The sequence below is a fragment of the Prionailurus bengalensis genome, chromosome E4 (assembly GCF_016509475.1).
Source record: "Prionailurus bengalensis isolate Pbe53 chromosome E4, Fcat_Pben_1.1_paternal_pri, whole genome shotgun sequence".
In the NCBI taxonomy this organism is placed as follows: domain Eukaryota; kingdom Metazoa; phylum Chordata; class Mammalia; order Carnivora; family Felidae; genus Prionailurus; species Prionailurus bengalensis.
Window position 1 is genome coordinate 25,944,986 of NC_057360.1, and position 9,541 is coordinate 25,954,526.

Genomic DNA, 9,541 nt, shown 5'->3' on the forward strand with positions numbered 1-9,541 from the left:
CTTGATTATGATATAATGCCCTTCTGCATCTCTTGATACAGTCTTTATTTTAAAGTCTAAATTGTCTGATATAAGTATGGCTACTCCGGCTTTCTTTTGTTGACCATTAGCACGATAGATGGTTCCCCATCCCCTTATTTTCAATCTGAAGGTGTCTTTAGGTCTAAAGTGGGTCTCTTGTAAACAGCATATAGACGTATCTTGTTTTCTTATCCATTCAGTTACCCTATGTCTTTTGATTGGAGCATTGAATCCATTGACATTTAGAGTGAGTACTGAAAGATATGAATTTATTGCCATTATGATGCTTGTAGAGTTGGAGTTTCTGGTGGTGTTCTCTGGTCCTTTCTAATCTTTGTTGCTTTTGATATATATATCATTTATAATATATAACTTATATATATATAATTTATATAATATATAATATATACATATATATTATATATATATATATATTTCTTCCATCTTTTCTCCCCTCAGAGAGTCCCCCTTAAAATTTCTTGCAGGGCTGGTTTAGTGGTCACAAACTCCTTTAATTTTTGTTTGTCTGGGAAGCTTTTTATTTCTCCTTCTATTTTGAATGACAGCCTTGCTGGATAAAGAATTCTTGGCTGCATGTTTTTCTGATTCAGCACACTGAATATATCCTGCCACTCCTTTCTGGCCTGCCAAGTTTCTGTGGATAGGACTGCTGCAAACCTGATCTGTCTTCCCTTGTAGGTTAGGGACTTTTTTTTCCCTTGCTGCTTTCATGATTCTCTCCTTGCCTGAGTATTTTGTGAATTTGACTATGATATGCCTTGTTGACGGTTGGTTTTTGTTGAATCAATTGGGGTCCTCTGTGCTTCTTGGATTTTGATGTCTGTGTCTTTCCCAGGTTAGGAAAGTTTTGCGCTATGATTTGCTCATATAACCCTTCTACCCCTATTTATCTCTCTTCCTCTTATGGGACTCCTATGATTCTGATGTTCTTCCTTTTTAATGAGTCAGATTTCTCTAATTCTTAAATTGTACTCTTTTGCCTTAATCTCCCTCTTTTTTTCCTGCTTCATTATTCTCTATAAGTTTGTCCTCTATATCACTGATTCTCTGTTCTGCCTCACCCATCCTTGCTGCTGCTGCATCCATCCGTGATTGCAGCTCAGTTATGGCATTTTTAATTTTATTCTATTTTTTACTTCTTTTATCTCTGCAGAAAGGGATTCTAATCTATTTTTGACTCCAGCTAGTATTCTTATTATCGTGGTTCTAAATTCTGGTTCAGACATCTTGCTGTATCTGTGTTGGTTAAATCCCTGGCTGTCGTTTCTTCGTGCTCTTTCTTTTGGGGTGAATTCCTTCATTTTGTCATTTTGAAGGGAGAAAAGGAATTAATGAGGCAGAAAAATTAAAATTAAAAAAATAAAATTAAAAAATATTAAAATTAAAAAATTAAACACACACACACACAAAAATCGAATAAATGATGCTAAATCCTAGGTGTGTTTTGGTCTGGGCATTGAAAGTGGTTTGACAGATTAGAGAAAAAAAGGGGGGGAAGAAAAGAAAAAAAAAAGGAAATCATTTGAGAATTTGAAAAAATGAATACACTGAAGCAGACTAAAATGAGATGATGGGAGTAAAATAGAATTTGAAAAAATATACACAAAAGTAAAGAATATAGTAGAAAAAAATTAAAGAAAAATATCTTTAATAAAAATTAAAAATAAAAATGAATTTTTTCTCTTTATGTATTCAAGAAAAAAAAGAAATGAAAAAGAGAAAAAAGAAAAAGAAAAAAGAAAAAAAAGGAAATCGTTTGAAAATTTTAAAAAGTGAATACAGTGTAGTAGACTAAAATAAAATGATGGAAGTAAGATAGAATTTGAAAAAATTTACATGAAAGCAAAAAACAACCTAAAAAAGTAAAGAAAAATGTTTTTAATAGTTGAAAGTAAAAGTGAAGTTTTTCTCTTTCTGCATTCAAGGAAAAGCAAAGAAACAAAAAAGAGAGAAAAAGAAAAAAAGGAAATCGTTTGAAAATTTGAAAAGGGGAATACACTGAAGTAGGCTAAAATAAAATGATGGAAGTAAAATAGAATTTTAAAAAATTTACACAAAAGTAAAGAATATAGTAATACAAATTAAAGAAAATACTTTTAATAAAAATTGAAAATAAAAATGAATTTTTTCTCCTTCTGTATTCAAGAAAAAGAAAAGAAGTGTAAAAGGAAAAAAAGAAATAAAATTGAATAGATGGACCTGCTAACAGATTGAAGTAGGACTGAAATTACTTCATTTTCCCCTAGAAGTCAGACTATGAAGCGCTTTTTGGTCCATAAACTAAGCAGGCGGTGAGACTTGTGTTTTTGAAGATGGAGGTTGGCCCAGTTGGGCGGGGCTCAGTGTAACAGCTCAGCTCCCCACTAGATGGCACTACTAGCCTACTGGGGTGGATCGTTGTGGCACTCGTAAGTGCATATGCACCTGTGCAGGAGCGGTGAAAATGGCACCAGCCAGTTACCCAGGCTGTTCTCCCAAATCAGCAGTCACACACCCGTCCTGGGTCTTCAGCTCTCGTCCACCCCCCACTTCTTCACTCTCCGTGACCAGGCCCCAGGCAGCACCTCTCTTCCGAGTTCTGTCTCAGGTGCGGCTGTTTTCCCCGGCCCCTTACTTCTGAAGGACTGCGGCTTTGACCCCTGCCGCCCCTCTGCGGGAGGGTCTCACGGAGCAATGGCCAAATGCTGGCTGCACCCACAGATGCTTGCTGGACTCTGCTGCTGCTGCTGCCTCAAGACTGCGGCCGGGTGCCACCTGCCCCAGAAAACGTTCACAAGATAGTGTAGCAGCAGCGTTTCAGGGATTATGGAAAATCACAACACACATCTGGTATCACAGTTCACTCTTAATGACCTTGTTCCAGCACCAGTGAATGTGGCCATTTTCTGGGGTCTGCTGGGACCAGATGGCTTCAACAGTCTCTACCAAATGTCCTTCCAGCAGTGGAACCGCTTTTCCCCGTGTGGCCTGAGAACCTCCCGGACCCCTCTCTGCTTCTGGGGATTCGCCCTTCCCACCAGAGCACCGCCAGGTATCGAGCTGCAGACTTTGTGCTCCCCTTGTTTACAGTCTTATTGGAATTTAAACCCTCTCCTTTCTTCTTTCTCCCTTTTTAGCTTAGTCCCTGCGGCTGTTTCCAATTTTCCACTTTCTCTCCAGTTGCTTTTGGGGAGGGGCGCTTTTCCCGTATTCTCCCCCGCCCCCAGTCTCTGTCCTCTCTCCGCTCACAAAAACACCTCCCTTCCTGCTCCTTTTCGTTCCCCAAGTTCACCTCTCCACACCGTTTATCTGCTAAATTCTGTGGTTCAGGTTGTGCAGATTGTTGTGTTAATCCTCCAATCAGTTTTCTAGGTGTGTAGGATGGTTTAGTGTTGGTCTGGCTGTATTTCATGGATGCAAGACACACAAAACAATGAAACCCTTTTGATTACCTTTTTTGGGGGAATACTGCAATTCCTAATCCATGGAGAAAAATGAACTAAAACATGGTCTTCCCTAGTAAGTAGAGAAATCTCTAATTCTGTAGCATCTACAACGCAGTCCTAGGAAAGTAGTGTTGTTATCCCCACTTTTCAGATAAGAAAACAAAGTTGTGGAAAGCATAAGCAATGTATCCAAGATTCCCTAGCTAGTAAGCATAGAAGCAGAACATCTGTTCAGATCTGCCTAGCTGTACTGCCTCCACCTCAAAGTGGGGGCAGAGTGTGGAACTAAGGCCAAACCCAGCTTCCTCCCTTGGCTCACTGGGAAGTTAGTGCTCCTTCTGCTATAAATACTGTCTCTTCGCCTAAACCCTATTTGTTCCCACTGTCCTGCCCTCAGCCTTCTGCAGTTGGCAGTTCCCCATTTCTCCTTTTCACTCTCACCTTTGAATTCCTGTCTTTAAGGACCAAGGGGGCCAATGAGGGAGAGGAGTTGAATGAGAGGGTAATGTAGATGCATATGTGAGGCAACTGAAGCCCCTATTTGGTCCTCCTCAATTCACGTTCCTGAAAGGAAAATGGTAGGAAATAAATACATAGATACCTAGTTTTTCCATTTTGAGACTGCAAAAGGTGTATCCTAAAAAAAGGGACTTTAGGCATCAATGGAGGGGGATAGTTGGGAGAGGCACCTCCCTGATACTTCTGCAATCATAAGACGTACATCTGGAAACATATGTTTAATAATTCTCCATCAGCCTGGGATTTGTATAACTCTAAACAGACAACACAGAAATGCAGTCGGTATGCATCTATCTTCCCCCATATAATTAGGTCTACAATCATAACGCCTGGATGTCTGCATATGTGTGTGTGAGCCACTTGTATTAGTTTCCTCTGGCTATGTAACAAAGTACCACAACCTAAGTATCTCACAACAACAGAAATTTATTTTCTCAGTGTTTTGGAAGCCAGAAGTCTGCAATCAGTATCACTGGGCTAAAATCAAGATGTGGGCAGGGCCAAGCTCCCTCCAGAAGCTCTAGGGGAGACTCGGTTCCTTCTCTCTTCCGGCTTCTGGTGGCTGCCAGCATCCCTTGTCTTGTGGCTGTATCATTCCAGTCTCTTGTCTCCATGTTCGTACTGTCTTCTTTTCTGTCTGTGTCAAATCTCTCTGTGTCTGTCTCCTGTAAGGACACTATGATGGCATTTAGAGTTCTCCTACACAATCCAGGAAATCTCTCCATCTCAAAATCCTTTATTGCATCTGCCAACCCACCTGCCCCCTTTTTTAAGAGGTAACATTTACAGGTTCCAAGGATTAGCATCGGCAAGTACTGTCTCCAGACACTGCTGGTGGCTGTTGTTCAGTTTACCGTACTACTGTGAAACAAATAGTATCTGGACCCTCTTGCAACCATGAATATTAAATGATAATCACTTATGTCACTTCAGGTAGCTGAAAGCACAGTGGAAATAGAATTCATCCTGTCACTTAAGCAAAGAAAATTTGGAACTGCACTGGACCTTAGAAATCACTATTTTGCAAGCGAGGAAGCTGGAAATTGCACAGCCCCTAATGGCAGCCCAGAGCTCTTTCCATTCTACTAGATCTTCTTTTTCATTTTTATGTGATTTGATTTCTATCTGTTACACTTACTAAAGATCATCACTTTAATGGGATCTATTAATTTCAGAAATTATGGTAGACTTAATGCTTAGAACAGATATTACAATGGAAATGTTTATATTTTCTTTTTATCCTGATAAAATGACTTTAAGAGTACATTTAAAATTCTCACCTCAGAGCCATTTCTGTCTTCTAAGCCGTTCATAATTCCCCTTTCCATTTCAATGAAACTATTTACCTATGCTTTCAAGTTGTTCCATCACCATATTGCTTATTTTAGCTTGTTTTCTACCATCACCAGTTGTTAACTGCGTAAAGATGTAAAGCAAAAACAAGTTTGCAATTTTAGCATGCAAGTTTCATCAAAATTTCAAAAAATCTTAAAACATACATCATGCAAAAGAAGTTAATGCCAATACAATCATAAATGTAAAAGAAGACATTCATTAGAGGTATATTAAAGATGGTGCTTTCGTAATGATACATCAGTTTTGAGAGAATTCATAAAGAACAAAAGACAACGATGAAATCAGAGTGAATGAGGCTGAAAGTCACTCCATAAATTTTGTAAAGTAGTTCTGAACCTTTTCTTGAATCACAGGCTCCTTGAGAATCCAATAAGATATGAATCCTATCAAAATAATCCACATCACTGATGTTTTCCTTTGGACTTCAGGAGACCATAGACTTTGTAAAGCCCAACAACTGGCTTGAATTTAAGAATCTGTATTAGATTGATTCCATTTCCAAATGTGTGTCCAGCACCCTAACCCAGGAGCTTAAGTCAGTTACAATAGGAAAGGACCATAACAGACTTACAAAGTAAGCTCAACCAAATATTCTCTTTTTGATGATTTTTAAAAAGGAAAAAAAAAAAACAACAGAAGATGACTAAGACAACACATACTCCTAAGGGGTGAGTGGATTTCTTAAAATACATAAGTGAATCCACTACTTACTAATATGGGAAGTTCACTACTAATATGGGTCATATTCTCTCTCAAAAGGTAACATTACTCCTGGAATACATAAAATTTGTACCTGTAGTTTGAAGTTCATCCAAATAAATACTGTCAAAAATTTTAAGAAAATATTTTATTTTGGAAAAAAAATGCAACAATTAATGGCAAAAATAAACCAAATTACCAAGATACTCAAGGAAAGAGACTACATTTGCATCCCAAACAGCATGCAAACAAGCAGAGAGATTACTATAATGGAAAACTCCAATAAAGACTAGTCCTGAAAGTACCAAGCAAGACACCAAATTATGAAAAGGGCCAGGCTTCTTGATAAGGAGTCTGCTAACTGTAAAAACTCAATTCTCAGTCATTAATAACAGTGTTCTCTGCACCTGAAAATACCTACTTTACTCCTGCTAGAAATGACCATAGCATTTCCAAGGGGAAAATAAACCACATTCTTAGATTTATTTTGAGCCATCCATGAAGGGACAGAGTCTGGGAAAAAAATCTGGCCTAAGTTAGCGACCATATTAGAAACCTTGATTTAGTTAATAGATTTTAATGGAGATAAAAACAAAAGGTGATAATAAACTTATCTGTCCCTGCCACCAGGATTCCTCCACCTTAGGAAGCTGTTCCTGCCTCCTCAGAGCACTGACTCAGTGAAAGAATGGCCACAACAAGCACAGGAATATGGTTTCTCTCCACTAGGAATCCGCTGATGGGGCCGAAGGTATGCCAGCCTCGTGAAGGTCCCTCCACACTCATCACAGTAGAGGGGGTGCTCTCCAGAGTGTGTTTGCTGGTGTCTTTTTTTTTTTTTTAATGTTTATTCATTGATTTTTGGAGAGAGAGAGAGAGAGAGGGAGAGAGAAAATCCCAAGCAGACTCCACACTGTCGGTGCAGAGTCTGACGTGGGGCTTGCTCTCAACTGTCAGATTATGACCTGAACCAAAATCAAGAGTTGGACACTTAACTGACTGAGCTGCCCAGGTCCTCCTGTTGGTGACTTTTTAACCTGACCAAATGAACAAAGGCCATTCTTGGCACTTGTATGGCTTGACCTGTCGATGGATCATGTTTGGATAGAGGGTTTAGATATGCTTACATAGAGGGTTTGGTTTGCAAAATCACTGCAACAAACAGGAAAAATGTATAATTTGGAGTCCTCTTTTCCTGTATTTCACCCATCTGAACTGTGATGGTTCTGATGCAGTGTAGCAGGACTTTTTCAAGACACCATTTCCCACGGCCATATTAGCACACGCCATGTTGTGTACATTACACCATTGCCTCCACACATCTGTGAAGATGAAACCTTTATCACATTCAGGGCACTTATAGGCTGGTCCCTAGAATGAATCAACTTGTGCAGGTGTAGGTTGGCAGCCCGCGAGGGTTCCTGGCTACAAGAGGGGGCAGCAATAGGAATGTTCCACTACATGATTCTTTATGTGCTCCCAAAGTCCTGAAAAGATTTCCTGCAGTTCTTATGTTGCTAAGAGCAATATTTTCTAGAGATTGGTTCTAGGTTTTCATCAGATGAATCAATATGGATAATATTTTCATCATCCTCTGCAGGATTTTCTGAAGTTCTTCCGAGCGCCCAGAGGATGGTGGTTCTAAATCCCATGCTATAAGTCAGACTGGGAACCAGAAGTGACAGAGGCTCCTACAGTGGTTTCCCTTTGTGAGTGGTAGTCAGTTTCATCAGTTTCCTGAGTTCCACCGGAAGCACTTGCCTACCCGAGGGATCCGCAGAGAGACAGCCAATCTTGGAAAGTGGCAAAGACTCTGCTTGAACTTCCAGATGGAGGCTGGATTTCTGGTGCATCTTCTGCTGGCTCAGGAGGTATTCCTCTGAATATGATTTCTCTGTGTCCTGGGCATCTCTTAACTGCCATGCTACCTCCATACCCATCCTGGGGCCACTGGGCAGCTATTCTTGGCTTTTTATTGAAGTTCTGGTCCTCTGGTCTTATGTACTTTCTGAACAGATTTGATACAGCTTCATTTTATCTTTTAAAAATTCTAAGGCAAAAAAGGATAACTTTTATTCACAGAAATAGTTAAAATTTACTCTTGGAACTATAAAATTATTTCTGTTTTTCTAAACAGTTAAAATAGTTTCTAATTCTACAAAGAATTAGAAAAATGATTGCCTGACTTTCAGTCAAGATGGTTCTGTGAATTTACAGTTTAACCACCACTCCCAAAATACATGGCAACGCAATGATAAATAAAATATAAGAAAGGAAGAACAATTAAAATACAGCTGTGCTCAGAAGCTAGATTAAAATCCTCATGGACCATAACTGAATAGAAACAATGCAGTAATTGGGGCTAATAATGTACACCTGTTGGGTTCTGGGTCAGAGAATTGGCTGATGTGGCTGGGAGTCTAATTCTCAACTTATGTGTAAGTGAAGTAAATAGTGGAGCCGGGCTGGAAGAAAATGTGATCCCAACCTGTGAGATGGCTTATCTAAAGCTTCGTACCTAGAATAGCAGATAGAACCAGATACAGCCTCTCAACAAGGATGTAGTCAAGATAGAAATAAATAAATAATATAGAAAACAAACGACTAAAGGATCACAACCAGAAGCTAGTCCTTTGAATACACTAATCAAAAAGAGAAAACACTAGTAACTGATAAAGGGAAAAGGAGGGAGAACACAAAAATACTAGAAATTAAAAGGACAAAATTGTATTTACAGTAGAAAACTTGAAAACTAGAATAGAATAAACATTTCAATAAATTAAATTTGCCCACAAGTTTAAAAACTTAAATGAAATGGAAAACTTTCCATAAGACTATATATACATCATCAAAGTGGCATCAAAAAGCTAAAAATTTAAATAAGGCAATAACCAGTAAAAAAAAAAATCTATTGTTGAAAATATTCTTTTCCTCTAAACCTAAAAAAACAAAAAACCACAAACCTTAGGCTTATGTGGTTTTAAACTAAATTCACTGATGGGCATTAAGGAGGGCACTTGTTGGGATGAGCACTGGGTGTTGTATGTAAGCGATGAATCATGGGAATCTACCCCCAAAACCAAGAGCACACTGTATACACTGTATGTTAGCCAGCTTGACAATAAATTATATTTAAAAAAATTTAAAAATAAACAAAATTCACTGAATCTTCAAAGAACACAATCCTTTTCTAATATAAGCCACCCTAGAGAAGAACAAAGAGAGAAGGGAACTTTATAACAAGACTGGATTAGGACAACGAAAAGAAAATTATGGCCATATCTCACTTATAAATGTAAATACAAAAATCCTTAGTAAATATTAGCATATCAAATCCAGCATGAAAATGAAAATCCAAAAGTCAACAAATGAACAAACAAAACCAAATACATCATGCAAGTGGCATGACTTCATTATTTTTTATGGCTGAAAATATTTCATTATATCTATCTATCTATATATATATCTTCTTTATCCATTCATCAGTTGATGGACACCTG

General features: G+C 38.4%; 1 long non-coding RNA gene across 1 annotated transcript; it reads right to left on the minus strand.

The window, feature by feature from the left end:
• Positions 1-4,392: 4,392 nt before the first annotated feature.
• LOC122475800 lies at positions 4,393-8,258 on the minus strand. Its single transcript, XR_006295309.1, has 2 exons — positions 7,807-8,258; positions 4,393-4,651 (listed from the first exon to the last, which is right to left on the minus strand). It is a non-coding gene; the product is annotated as an uncharacterized LOC122475800 (long non-coding RNA).
• Between the last annotated feature and the right edge of the window lie 1,283 nt (positions 8,259-9,541).